This window comes from Meles meles, chromosome 5, assembly GCF_922984935.1.
Source record: "Meles meles chromosome 5, mMelMel3.1 paternal haplotype, whole genome shotgun sequence".
In the NCBI taxonomy this organism is placed as follows: domain Eukaryota; kingdom Metazoa; phylum Chordata; class Mammalia; order Carnivora; family Mustelidae; genus Meles; species Meles meles.
Genome location: NC_060070.1, coordinates 88,442,558 through 88,457,614, shown reverse-complemented (window position 1 = coordinate 88,457,614; position 15,057 = coordinate 88,442,558).

Below are 15,057 nucleotides of genomic sequence, written 5' to 3'. Positions count from 1 at the left end.
AGCCTCTGCCTTCAGCTCAGGTCATGGTCCCAGGGTCCTGGGATCAAGCCCCGCATCTGGCTCTCTGCTCAGCGGGGAGCCTGCTTCCTCCTCTCTCTCTGCCTGCCTCTCTGCCTACTTGTGATCTCTCTCTCCGTCAAATAAATAAATAAAATCTTAAAAAAAAAAGACTCATTGTAGTCATCTTGCCTGATAAAAATTAAGCTTTCTTCAGTTCATATTTACCCAACCTCAAATATATTTCTAGAATTAAAACCTTGATGTAAGAAAATAGAGCATCTTAAAGCTTGCAATGGTCAAACTGGAAGCAGTGTTCTGAGGTAAAGGCAAAATGTCTCCAAAGGCACTCAATTCAATTCAGTGCACCTCATACCTTGTATAAAAGTGAATGTAGTGCAATTGCAGGGTCATAAGGAAGCTCTATTTTTAATTTCTTAAGGAATCTCCACACTGTTCTCCAAAGTGGCTGCACCAACTTGCATTCCCACCAACAGTGTAAGAGGGTTCCCCTTTCTCCACATCCTCTCCAACACACGTTGTTTCCTGTCTTGCTAATTTTGGCAAAGATACAGATGTAGTGAAAAGAAGGGCCATCTGTACCCCAATGTTTATAGCAGCAATGGCCACGGTCGCCAAACTGTGGAAAGAACCAAGATGCCCTTCAGCGGATGAATGGATAAGGAAGATGTGGTCCATATACATGATAGAGTATTATGCCTCCATCAGAAAGCATGAATTCGCAACTTTTGTATCAACATGAATGGGACAGGAAGAGATTATGCTGAGTGAAATAAGTCAAGCAGAGAGAGTCAATTATATGGTTTCACTTATTTGTGGAGTAGAACAAATACCACGGAGGACATGGAGAGATGGAGAGGAGAAGGCAGTTGAGGGAAATTGGAGGGGGAGATGAACCATAAGGAGGAGGAGATGAACCATGAGAGATTGTGGACTCTGAAAAACAACCTGAGGGTTTTGAAGGGGCGGGGGGCGGGGGGCGGGATGTAGGGGGAGCCAGGTGGTGGGTATTTTGGAGGGCACACATTGAATGGAGCACTGGGTGTGGTGCAAAAACAATGAATTCTGTTACGCTGAAAAGAAATTTTTTAAAAAAGTGAATGTAAAATGTATTGGAATGCATGATAGAGTTAAATGTAAAGCTACTAGTATAAAACTATAAAACTTTTAGGGATGCCTCTTTGTTTTGTTGACTGTTTCCTTTGCTGTGCAGAAGCTTGTTATCTTGATGAAGTCCCAAAAGTTCCTTTTTGGTTTAGTTTCCCTTGCCTTTAGAGGCATGACTTGAAAGAAGTTGCTGTGGCTGATGTCAAAGAGGTTACTGCCTATGTTCTCCTCTAGGACTTTGATGGATTCCTGTCTGACATTGAGGTCTTTTATCCATTTAGAGTTTATCTTTGTGTATGGTGTAAACAAATAGTCAGTTTCATTCTTCTGTACATAGCTGTCCAACTTTCCCAGCACCACTTATTGAAGAGACTGTCTTTTTTCCATTGGATATTTTTCCCCCTCTTTGTCGAAGATTAGTTGACCATAGAATTGAGGGTCCATATCTGGACTCTCTATTCTTTTCCATTGATCTGTGTGTCTGTTTTAATACAAATACCATGCCATCTTGGTGATCACAGCTTTGTAATATAGCTTGAAATCAGGCAACATGATGCCCCCACCTTTGTTTTTCTTTTTCAGCATTTCCTTGGCAATTCAAGGTCTTTTCTGGTTCCATACACATGTTAGGATTGTTTGTTCCAGCACTTTGAAAAATGCCAGTGAAATTTTGATTGGGGTGACATTGAAAATATGGATTGCTCTGGGCAGCATAGATATCTAAACAATGTTTATTCTTCTGATCCATGAGCATGGAGTGATTTTCCATCTTTTTGTGTCTTCTTCAATTTCTTTCATAAGTGTTCTGTAGTTTCTAGAGTATAGATCCTTCACCTCTTTCGTTAGGTTTATTCCAAAAGTTATTCTTATGGTTTTGGGTGCTATTACAAATTACAAAGATTCCCTAATTTCTCTTTTTACAGTTACATTGTTAGTGTATAGGAAAGCAACTGATTTCTGTGCATTGATTTTTGTATCCTGTCACATCACTGAATTGCTATATGAGTTCTAGTAACATAGAAGTGGAGACTTTTGGGTTTTCCACATAAAGTATAATGTCACCTTGAAGATAGAGAGTTTGACTTCTTCTTTGCCAATTTGAATACATTTTACTTCTTTTTGTTGTCTGATTGCTGTTGCTAGGACCTCTAATACTATGTTGAATAATAGTAGCAAGAGTGAGCATCCTTGTCATAATCCTGATCTTAAGGGAAAGCTAGGAATGGGAGAAGATATTTGCAAATGACACTACAGATAAAAGGCTGATATTCAAGATCTATAAAGAACGTCTCAAACTCAGCACCCAAAATACAAATAATCATGTCAAAAAATGTGCAGAAGACATGAACAGACACTTCTCCAAAGAAGACATACAAATGGCTAACAGACACATGAAAAAATGTTCGTCATCATCAGCCATTAGGGAATTCAAATCAAGCCATATTGAGATACCACCTTATACCAGTCAGAATGGCAAAAATTGACAAGGCAAGAAACAACAAATGTTAGGAGGTGGTGGAGTAAGAGGAACTCTCTTACACTATTGGTGGGAATGCAAGTTGATACAGCCGCTGTGGAAAACAGTGTGGAGGTTCCCCAAAAAGTTAAAAATAGAGCTATCTTATGACCCTGCAATTTCACTACTGGGTATATACCCCAAAGATACAGATGTAGTGGAAAGAAGGACCACATTCACCCCAGTGTTCATAGTGGCAATGTCCACAATAGCCAAACTGTGGAAGAAGCCAAGATGCCCTTCAACAGATGAAGGAATAAAGATGTGGTCCATATATACAATGAAATATTGCTCAGTCATGAGAAAAGATGAATACCCAATTTTTGCTTCATCATGGATGGAACTGGAGGAGATTATGCTAAGCGAAGTAAGTCAAGCAGATAAAGTCAATTGTCATATGGTTTCACTCATTTGTAGAACATGAGGAATAACATGGAGGACATTAGGAGAAGAAAGGGAAAAATGAAGGAGGAGGGAATCAGAGGGAGAGATGAACAATGAGAGACTATGGACTCTGGGAAACAAACTGAGGGTTTTAGAAGGGAGGGGGTGGAGGGATGGGTGAGCTGAATGATGAATATCAAGGAAGGCATATATTGCTTGGAACACTGGGTGCTATACACAAACAATGAATCATGGAACACTACATCAAAAACTAATGATGACATAACAATTTAAAAAAAGAACTTGAAGGGAAAAGCAGTAGAAAAGTCCTCACAACCATGAATTACACAGTTCTTGGCTATAACACCAAAAGCATGAGCCAGCAAAGAAAAAAATAATAAATTAGACTTTATTAACATCTTAAAAACTTTTGTTCTATAAAAGACATTGTTCAGAGAATGAAAATCTACAGACTAGAGAAAATATTTGTGCATCATATGTATGTATATATGTATGCATGCATATATAAACTCAACAAAAAGCAAATAAACAACCCAATTAAAAGGTGGTCAAAAGGTTTTCATGTCACCAAAGAAGATATACAGATGTCTAATGAGCCCATTAAGAGAGGCTGCACATCATTTGTCACTAGGAGAATGAAAATTATAACCACATGAGATACCAGTACTTAGTAGAATCCTAGAAAGTTTTTTTTCTTGAAGTGCCAATACCAAATGTTGATGAGAACACAGAGTATGTAGAATTCTCAAATAGTGCTGGTTGGAATGCAAAATGGTACACTTTGGAAAGTAGTTTTGGTCAGTTATTATAAATTTAATCTCATACTAACTACATGACCCAACAATCCTACTATTAAGCATTAACCTGGATATATAAAGACTTATGTCTTACAGTGAGTGAGAGAATAAACAAACTATACCACATCAAATCCATGGACTACCACTCAGTGATATAAAAGAATGAACTGCTGCATGCAACAAAACGGATGGGTCTCAAATACATCTCACTGAGTGGAAGAAGCCAGAATCAAAGCTACCTAATATCTGATTCCATTTGTGTGATTATGGCAATGGTAAAACCAAATGGGTGGAAAACAGATCAGTGGTTTTCAGGGGCCTTAAGAGAGGAGAGTGTTTGAGGACAAATGAGTAGCATGAGGGAATTTTTGGAAGATGATAGAATTGTTCGAAGTTCCAGTTATGGTGATGGTTATACCACTCTCCACACATGTCAAAACTCACAGAAATGTACACTTTAAAAGCAAATTTTACTGTATATAAATTTAAAAATAAATTTTAAAAATACAGTTCAACAAACACAATGTTTCAGTATTATGTGCCAGGAAGCCTGCTAAGGTAGTATAAGATACAAAAATGAGAGTCAGAGCCCTCATCCTTGTTAAATATAAAAGAGCAAGCCTTTAGGCTAGGGTGGAGAATGACACATTGTCACTAAAAACTGTGCTGGAGAGCAGTGTATATAAAGAGCTTCAAGAAAAGCACACACAGGGGCAAGGTGCTTAAAGGCAAGAAAGTGGAGAGATCACTTTGTAGACATGATGAGAAACAAAGACTTAGGGAATTTAAGATGGACTTTAAAATAGAAGCACCGTTTAGTAGACAGGGATCAAAGATGGGAGAGAAGAAAGGTCAGGTCCAAAAGCATAATAGCATGGGTGCAGGTAGGTAGACAGGCTGTTTGGAGAGAACAGCAAGTGGCTTACTATGGAGAGAAAGTGGAAAGTGTTGGAGTTAATTTATGGGGTGTCTTGGATGGTGTGGCAAGATATTCTTAATTCAGTAGACAGTGGACAGTGGAAAGCCAAAAAACCTTTCTGTAGGGCTTGACTGTAGGACAAAATTTCTCAAGACCATATGACCATGGGGCACTTAAAAATTAAAATGTGTAGATGGAATACCAGCCTGTTTCTTGGGAGAGATAATGCTAGCTTTTTGCTAAAATATGTTTGATTTACCAACTGATCCACAGGAGAAAATGCATAGTACAGATGTTTAGCTCATAAAAAACATTGAATATTACCATAAATATTTGTTGACATTGTAAAACATGGTGCAGACATAGACCAGAGATCATCAAGTAAGCAAGTAATATCAAAGGTGTGGTTGGTTGGTAAAGGTGGCCAGTCAGCATCTATTCAAAAATTGGGTGTCATGTGTTTCTATATGAGAAAAATCTCATGTGGTTTCCTGTGACTGCAAAAGGCACTACACTATTATTTAGAGGTAGATACTATTACCTGGAGGTAGGTAATTATGTAAGATTTAGAACTACTGGGTAATTTTTTAACATACATTTTAAAAAAAATGAAATTCAGAAGAAAAACAGTAGTAGTACTTACTGTAGAAGACATTGCTGGTGACCTTGTTGGTGACTCATCGCTATCTCTTCAGTTCACTCCACATGTCACTGCAACTCTGACGGACATACCTATGCATGCCAATAGCATTCTACCTCAGGCCCTTGGACCTCTCTCTACCCAAGGGCTTTCTTGGAATGTTAGGCTGTTGGTACACCAGGTGGGCTGAGAGTGCTGGGGAGGAAGTTATTTGCAACCCCAAGAGCAGCCTGCAAATAATGAGGAGCAAGAGCTGCTGGATAGATGCCCCAGCTCCTTACCCCTCAGGGGAACAAGACTGAGCTGCGTTATGCACAATCTTTCAGAAGGTCGTGGGTGGGATTATGCCTTAGTTTCCCACCATGACAATCCACCCATAAATGCACCCACCATTGTTTTCCTCCCTTCCCAAATAAATTTCTTACATTCAAATCCTTACCTTAAAGTCTGTTTGAGGAGGATGACAGGTCTTAGACAATGTTGATTCCTTTCCCTCGTCAAGCCAACTTTCAATCAATTCAATAAATATATCAATTTTCATTAAATATGTATTTATTAAGCACTTGCTACCTACATAGACTGAGAATCTGATCGTGAGTAAGTAGAGTGTTAGAGGTAATAATGACATAGTGGTGTAAGGATGCAAGAGGGGTGTGGGCAGGTGCTAAGGGCACATGTAGCTTGAGCTCTCTATAGTCTGAGAAAATCAGGAGAAGCTTCTCAGAGAAAGAGGTATTTCACCTGGGGCCTGACCAGTAAGCAAGGGCTGGGGAAACAGGAGGGAGGAAAGTACAACAGGCTGTGTAATTTAGGAAATATTTCTTTAATGTTTGCAGGAATAAAAATCGTGGAGAAGAGGAAGAGCAGTTGATTGAAGTACCAAAAACTGCCTGGGTCAAACTTTGGAATAAGACTTTTATAATATGAAATGAAAGAAGGTGAGTAATCATTTATTTATTTTTTTAAAAGATTTTATTTATTTATTTGACAGAGAGAGAGATCACAAGTAGGCAGAGAGGCAGGCAGAGAGAGAGAGGAGGAAGCAGGCTCCCCGCGGAGCAGAAAGCCCGATGCGGGGCTCCATCCCAGGACCCTGAGATCATGACCTGAGCCAAAGGCAGTGGCTTAATCCACTGAGCCACCCAGGCGCCCCAAGAAGGTGAGTAATCATTTAATTGGTTATTTTTTTAACCTTTTATTTACTTATTTGACACACAGAGAGAGAGAGAGAGACAGCTAGAGAGGGAACACAAGCAGGGTGAGGGAGATGAGGAAGATGAGGGAGAGGGAGAAGCAGGCTTCCTGCTGAGCAGGGAGCCCTATGTGGGGCTTAATCCCAGGACCCTGGGATCATGACCAGAGCCAAAGGCAGAGGCTTAACGACTCAGCTACCCAGGTGCCCTTTAATTGGTTATTTGTAAATGGTGCATTCTTTTCCAATTAAAAAGGAGTTCATTCCTAGATTCATTAAACGGGTGGCAGACATCCTGGATGAAACTCACTAATTTAACAATGGGCTACTTTGCTTCTGACTTATCATTCTGTTTCTGTTATCTTCCACTGATACACATTACCTCTATCACCCTGGGAAATTTGTAACCATCTTTTTGTGCCTGAAGAAAGAGGGTTCAGAAATTGAAACAATGATGCTGTATTTGTTTCCAAATCTTTCTCTTGTTCAGTGTCTACTCAGTCTGTAAATTATCTTTGTTCTCTTGGGTGAAAGGAGAAAGTAATTTTCACCATGGAAATATGAACCTCGCATAAAAATTTTAAATTGTAAGAGTTTGATTTTATTGATTTCTTGCAATGAGTTATGAGTCCACTCGTTCATTCATCAGACATGTAGAAATCTCTGGTATGTGCCTAAAACCCTGTTTGTCACTGGGAATACAGACAGATAAACAGGAAGCAGCCATTGCCCTGAAATAATCGACGGTGTGATGGGTAGGGGGCAGGTACATACAGGCAACACTGACAAGACAAGAAGTGCTATTCCAAAGGAACATGTAAGATGTAGCTGCACAGAAGAGGGTCGCTAACTTTGACTAGGGGATATGGGGCTGATGGTCTTTTCAGAGCAGGTGACATTTGAGTCAGATCTTGAAAGGGCGGGGTGAATTTTCCTAATGGGAAAATGAGAAAACAGAAAACAGAAGGTGGACACAGAAGCGTGGACAAAGGCATGGAGACATGCAAAGGTATGGTGTATTTAGGAACTACAGGCGATCAGTGGCTAGAGTAGAGGCTCAAGGAAGACGGATGGAGGACACAAAGAAGGGCTGTGATATTGATGTAAAGATAGTTTGGGACCAGCTTATGAAGGTTCTTTGGACTAGATTCTGTTTGTAACAGGATGTTTTGGAGGTTCTCAAACAAGGAGTGACATGAACTGATTTGCATTGTATAAAATTAACCCAGTAACAGGTGTAGAAGATGGGCTAAAGGAGAGGACCAGATTAGAGGCAAGAAAAGCAGTCAGGTTCCTAGGTCAGGCAGAAATGAAAAGTCACAGTCAGGCAATAAGCATTGGGCATGGAGTTGATGGGGAAGAGACAAAAGATCTTTGGGAGGCAGGATCCTCAGGACTTGCAAATGGAATATAGCTATCTAAGGGACAGGATGCAGAAAGGGACAGCTCTGAGGTCAAGCCTGGACAGTTGGGTCTATAATGATGCTATTCCAGGATGTACAGACAGAAGGTATTACTGTAAAGTTGCAAAGCTTAAACAGGTTCTGTGGAGTGTGGGAGAAGCTGGACTGTGAGAGTTGAGAAGAGAAGAGGAGATGAGGAAGCAGAGGTCTGGATAGATTAGACTGTGAAGAAGCTAGATTCAGGATGCATGAGCCAAGGTTGGATTTGGTGGCAATCATAATGAGTTAGATAAGGGAACTCTGCTATGCAAACCATTTTCTTTGATGTCTTAAGTTATGCTATTTGGTAAGCACTTCCTGTAATTCTGAAATATGCAGGGAAACACATTAAACATCCAGAGAAGATAGGACAGGGTGGGTAATTTACTTAGAAGAGAGGCATTCTGGAGCTATTTCTAACTCAGCCCATCCCTTGCTTCATTGGGATGTTGGTGAAACATTCAGGTTGTTTATGAGGAGCCTGAGTATAAATACACAAACAGTCATATTTTCCAGTCAAAACTGGAGGCCTTACCAGCCTTCCCTCCATGCCATGGACTGTCATTTGATTCATATGCTGCACTCTGTAATCCGGCGAGAGCCTGGGCTGTAATTCCATATGGCTGGCCACCAGCTTCCAGCCATAAATGACTTTGATGTTGTTGTTCAGGAGGAGCCCCAGGAGGGCTGCAGGAAGAGGATCAGACAAAGCAGGGAAAAAGGAGCCTCTGCTTCTCAGCCAAAGAGAGGATGGACCCAAAGGAGAAGGAACCCCGTAAGGCGTCAGAAATTTGTATCTGCCATCTCATAGGAAAAGGGAAAGAGCACACGTTTACCAAAACCAATGATTTCCAACTGATCCCGTAAACCCAAGCAACCCAAAGCACTACTAAGTTTTATGAATTCCACTCTGCTATGTGTGCAAGGATGGTTATGTTAATGAAATGATGCTTTCAATTAGCTGAACATATTCTCAAAGAATTTTTTTTTTTTTTTGCTGAAATTATACATTGCAGATTTTGCGGTACCCTCTCTCTGCAATTTAACAGCATGTTGCTATTATTTAGCATTTAATGAGTACCAGAAAATGCTCTTTGTATTCTCTATAAGATTCAGAAACAATGGACTAGTGGATCTTTTTGAACTGATGGGAATAAGGGGAGGCCTCTGGTAGTGACCACACATGAAACAGAGGGATGGGGACTCAGATGAGAAGGGGATTCCTAAGGAATGTGTCCTCCTCAGGAAATGTGCTCTTTCTTGCTCATCTTTTAAAATCCTCAATCAGGGACACTCAGGAGTCATGCCTGATGCCCTATTGATTATCCCCAAACACATTCTTACTGGGGGTCAAAGCAGTTTTCATGAGCCTGTAGGCACAGTTTCCATCAGTTGATTTTTGTTCTATTAATATCACCATTTGCCAATAAGCAGCACAGTTCAGGTTCCTGGTCTTGCTTCTTGAAATAAACTAATAGAAAAAGGCCCCAATGAAATGCTTTCTGTCTTATTAATGAGCAGCCTCCCACTCCTGTCTGAACACGCTTGTTCATCTGATGGTAAGGGGGCAGTGTCGTGTTGTAGCAATGAAAGATGTTAGAACAAATTATCATAAGTCCCCAAAAGTCACGGATAAAACAGGGGAGGGAAAGTATACAGCAATTAGGTAATTTTATGTACATATTCTATAATATCAAAATTACCAGCTCATAAAACATTAACTGGTCCCATCAGACTTACAAAGAAAAATTATGCATTTTACAGTTGTAGCACCAACAGCTAAAGAAGTAATTGAACACTCATACCGGCACACAGTTTCAATTTTTCTTAAAAAACATACAAACAAAACCGAACTCACTTGCCTATGGACTAATTCACTTCAGGCACGGCTTAATTTCTTTCAGATTTGAGGCCTATAAACCCTGGCTAATTTGTGTGGTACAATTATACATTATTTTGGCAACTACAGAGCTCAAGAATCCCTTCAACAATTTAAAGACACCTTAATTCCCACATTTAAGCAAGTAGATAAGGTGCAAATAATCATATGGAATATACACCCAGTTGTGGGAAAGACACTGTAACTTGGAGATTTAATCTCAGAATTTATTTAATACATTTGGGCCATCTGTTTGAGATTTAGGTAAACCGGTCAGAGGCTTTGGCCTGGGAGTTATTGAAGTCGACTATACCAGGAACAGAAACAGAGGTTGTAAACTGGGGCTCACAAATGTACTTTATTTAGGCAGCCTTGTGTTTTAACTGTTCCACATGTGAATGTTTTTAGCTGAGGGCATGTAGTCTCCAGTTCACAGTGGGACAACTGCCTATTGTCACAGACCTGTCTGTTCAGCACACTTACACCATCAATGTGGGCCCAGGAAATAACTGAGTTTGTAATCTTCTGTATGGCTTATGTACATACATACATGGTAGCTTCTGCTTCTTAGGAAGTGTTTAGAATACAGGACAGACAGCAGAGTAACATTCTTACATAATCGTCCATAGATAGCCTGCATGCCAACTGCATGAGGTAGATGCTGTCAATTATCCATCCCATGACATGCCCAAGGTCACACCTTCAGTTTGATACAGAGCAGGATTTGAACCCGCACTTCCACCCCGTCAATGCCTTTGATCATATGACCTGGAGTAGAAGACAGGAAGTATCAAGTTCCCACACCTAGAGCCCACAGATTTTCCTCCCAATCTCATTCCACTCTTTCATGTCGAAGACATCTTTAAGCAGCCTGGATCTCATGATTCAACACTTAACAATGATCTTTTGCCAATACCCTTGGCTTTTTTTGCCTCCTCTGTTGCATTCTCTTGGTATAATTCCAACTTTTTATCTGAGACACCGCACATTTTCTCCTCTTTCCTGTTCTTTCAACGTCCCCTTCTTTATTGGCTTTGCCCCCTTAGATAGGAACAAAAGACCCTTCCTGACCCCGGGTTCCATGCTTTCCTTCTTTACAACTCTGCACCACCAAGCTTCCTTAAAAGTAGCCTCACTTGGCTGCCTCTACTCCCCAACCTCCAATTTACTCCTGGGACACCTACAGTCTGACTTAGACCCCCATCACCCCACTAGAGCCTTGTCTAGGTTACAGGTGACTTTCCAATTGTCCGAGTGGATGGACATTTTCAATATGCCCTCTTTAGTATCCAACACCATTGAGCACTTTCTTCTTCTCAAAGGGTCCTTTGCCCTAAATGTCCATGACAACAGCATTCCCACTCCTCTCCAGCTGCTCCTCTCTGTCCCTTTAGCAGCCCCCCTCCACCTCCAACTATCGGCAATAGAATTGCACCCTCATTCCTCATGAGACATTTGATCACTTTCTGGAAAAGAAACTCTGTGATGACTCCCAAATCTGTATTTTTAGCCAGAACTTTCTCCTAAAGTTTATCCAACTACCCATGGAAGACCCATAGACACGTGACATCTAGAACATCTGCAGCTCCTTATTTCCCAGCTCTCCATTCTTTTTTTTTAATATTTTATTTATTTAACAGAGAGAGAGAGAGAGAGATCACAAGTAGGCAGAGAGAGGGGGAAGCAGGCTCTCTACTGAGCAGAGAGCCCAATGTGGGGTTTGATCCCAGGACCCTGAGATCATGACCTCAGCCAAAGGCAGAGGCTTAACCCACTGAGCCACCTAGGTGCCCCACCCAGCTCTCCATTCTAACCTATTTTACCTATCTGGGTACATCTGCACCATCAACCCAATAGCACACTCTCTCTCTTCTTTTCTTTCTTTCTTTCTTTCTTTTTTTTTTTTTTTGCTTCACTGAAGTATAATCGAAAATATAAAACTGTATATATTTAAAGTGTACAATGTGATGACTTAATATACATATGCATGTGAAACTTTTACCGCCATCAGGCTAATTAACACATGCATTACCTCACCTAGTTACCTTTTAAATTTTTCTGTGGTGAGAACACTTAAGATTGACTCTCTTGGCAGCTGTCAAGGATACAATACAGTATTATTAACTATAGTCAGCATGCTGTACATTAGGTCCTCAGAATGTATTTATCTTATAACTGAAAGGTTATACCCTTTCACCAGTGTTTTCCATTCTCCCCTCTCTCCCCAATTCCCCAGTCCCTGGCAACCACCATTCCATACTGTTTCTGTAAGTTTGATTCTCTCTCTCTCTCTTTTGATTCTACATATAAGCGAGATCCCAGAGTATTTTCTTCTAACTTATTTCTCTTAGCATGATGTCCTCAGGGTACATCTATGTTGTCATAAATGGCGAGATTTTCTTCTTTTTATGGCCGAGTATTATTCTATTGTGTGTATAGGTAGATATAGATATACATTTCCCACATTTTCTTTATCCATAGATAGACAATTAGGTTGTTCCACTTCCGAAGGAAACAAGATCAGTATCTTGAAGGGGTATCTGCACTCTCATGTTCTCTGCAGCATTACTCACAACAGTTAAGATACTCACAACAGTTAAGTTAAGCTGCCCCATCTTAAATCATCTCTTCCTTAGCACCCAGTACCAGGTGAAAAAGACCTTAAAATCTATTTCATAAATACCTGGTTCTGTCCTGGTTCTCTGCGTTTCTCCATCCCTTCTACAACTACACCTGTTCATACCTCATCCTTTTTTTTTTTTTTAACTTTCTTATACTAGTATAATGTGCATATCATGTAATTCACACTTTTAAGTTCTATGAGTTTTCAAACTATACAGTCATGTAATTGCAACTACAGTCAAGATATGAAATAGTCCCACCACTCCTCCCTACTCCAAACTTTCCCATGCTTCTTTGTATTCAGTTCCTTCCCTCTTCTTCGCACTGGCAAACAGTGATCTCTTTTCTATCCCTACAGTTTTGCCTTTTCTAGAATGTGATATAAATGGAATTATACTGTGTGTAACTTTGAGTCTGGCATCTTTTACTTAGCATAATAAATTTTATATTCAACTATATTGTTGCAAGCATCAGCAGTCTATTCATTTTTATCGTGTATATGTGTTAGTTTGTTTATCCAGGTCACCAGTTGAAGAACATTTACTTTGTTTCTAGTTCAGGGCAGTCGTGAATAAAACCATAATAATCATTTACCTTTACCTTTCTGTGGGGACGTCAGTTTTCCTTGCACTGGGTAAACACCTAGGAGTGGAGTTGCTGAGTGATATAGTAAGTGTATATATAACTTTATATAATAAGCAACAATGAAGCTATTTTTCAAAGTGACTGGTCCATTTTGCATTCTCTTCAGCCATGTTTGAGAGCTCCAGATGTTCTCTATCTGTGTCAGCTTTTAGTATTGGCAGTCTTATTTTCTTACTTTTAGCCATTCCAAGAAGTTTGTAGTAGTATCTCATTGTGTGTGTGTGCCTGTCTGTGTTTTTAAAGATTTATTTATTTATTGTTAGAGAGACAGAGACTGAGAGAGCACAGAGTTGGGGGGGGGGTGTTGCAGAGAAGAAAGAGTGTTAGCAGACTCTGTGCTGAACTTGGAGACTGAGGCCAGGTTAGATCTCACAACCCTGAGATCATGACCTGAACCAAAACCAGGAGTTGGATGCTCAATAGGTGCTCCTCATTGTAGTTTAATTTACATTTTGTTAACGATTAATTATGTTAACATCTTAAGTTAGACATGCTTATTTGCCATCCATATACTGGGAAGTGTCTGTTGAAATCTTTGATCCCCCCTTCAAAAAGTAAATTGGGTTGTTTTCCTATTTTTTTTTAATTGAGTTTTAAAAGTTTTTAGGTACTCTGGATGCAAGTTCTTTATCAGATATGTGTTTTGCAACAATGTTCTCCCAGTTTGTGGCTTGTCTTTTTATTCTCTAAGAGTTTCTTTTTAAAAACTTTTTATTTTGAGATAATTGTAGACTCACATGCAGTTGTAAGATATAATAGAGAGATTTTTGTTTCCCCTTCCCCCAGTTTCCCCAAAAGTTAACATCTTACATAACTATAATACAACATCACAACCAAGGAATGGACACTGATACAATCAATCCATCTTATTTAACTTTCACCAGCTTTATATGCACTCAGTTGTGTGTGTGTATGTGTGTGTGTGCATGTGTGTTTCATTCTATGCAGATTTCTGTGACCACCACCACAGCCAAGATACAAACAGTCCATCACCAGGATCCTTTTATAGCCATAGCCATCTTACCCCCTCCCTTCCTCCCTAACCCCTGGAAACCACTAATCTCCTCTTCATCTCTATAATTTTGTCATTTCAAAAATGTTATATAAATGGAATCATACGTATTTGACTTTGAGTCTGGCTTCTTTCACTCAACGTAATTCTCTGGAAATTCATCCAAGTTGTTATATGTACTAGTAATCCCTTCATTTTTATTGCTGAATAGTATTCCACAGTGGTTTTGTTTGTTTGTTTTTTGTTTTTGTTTTTTTAATCCCTTCACTGTTTGAAGGACATTCTGGTCATTTCCATTTTGGAGCTATTACCAATAATGCTGCTATGAGCATTTAAGTACCAGTTTTTCATGTAGGCACAAGTTTTCATTTCTTCGGGATAAATGCTTATGAGCATAATTGCTGGATCTTACAGTAGTTGCATCATTAATTTTGTAAGAAACTGCCAAACTGTTTTTCTAGAATGGCTGTACCATTATCCACAATACATTTTACATTTTATATCCCCACCAGTAATGCATGTGTGATTCAGTTTCCCTGTATCCCAGTTGGACTTGGTTTTGTTGCTATTTTTTATTGTAGCCATTCTGAGAGATGTGTAGAGACATCTCATTTTGGTTTTAAGGTGTATTTTCCTGGTGGATAATGATGCTGAACATTTTTTCACGTGCTAACAGTGTCTTCCAAGGTAGTCACCCTTTCTTATGTATTCATGTGTGTATACATGTATGTAAGTATGTATTTTCCAGCTTTATTGAGAGTTAATTGATGTACAAGTTTTAATAAACTTGTATAATCTGATAATCTGATTATACTGTGATAATCTGATCCATGTATATATATATATCTTCCTCAGTTTATGAT